Genomic DNA, 315 nt, shown 5'->3' on the forward strand with positions numbered 1-315 from the left:
ATACGGAGATTCACATGGGAATATTTCTCATTTCCTTATTTATGTACTTACTTCTTTTTTACCAGGGGTAAAAACACTTAACCCCTCCCCCCTACCTACTTTCATGGCAAATATTACTGTAATAAGATTTGTTCAAGTAACTTGCCATGATGATTGTCTTGATGATCCTATGGTTAATTAAATAAAAAAAAAAACAAGTTTTTTAAATGAAAGTAAGGAGCGACATTAAAACTTAAAACGAACAGAAATTACTCCGTATATGAAAGGCGCTTTTCCTTCTCAACGCCCTGCTCTTTACGCTAAAGTTTGACTCTT

The sequence above is a fragment of the Artemia franciscana genome, chromosome 9 (genome assembly GCF_032884065.1).
Source record: "Artemia franciscana chromosome 9, ASM3288406v1, whole genome shotgun sequence".
NCBI lineage: Eukaryota > Metazoa > Arthropoda > Branchiopoda > Anostraca > Artemiidae > Artemia > Artemia franciscana.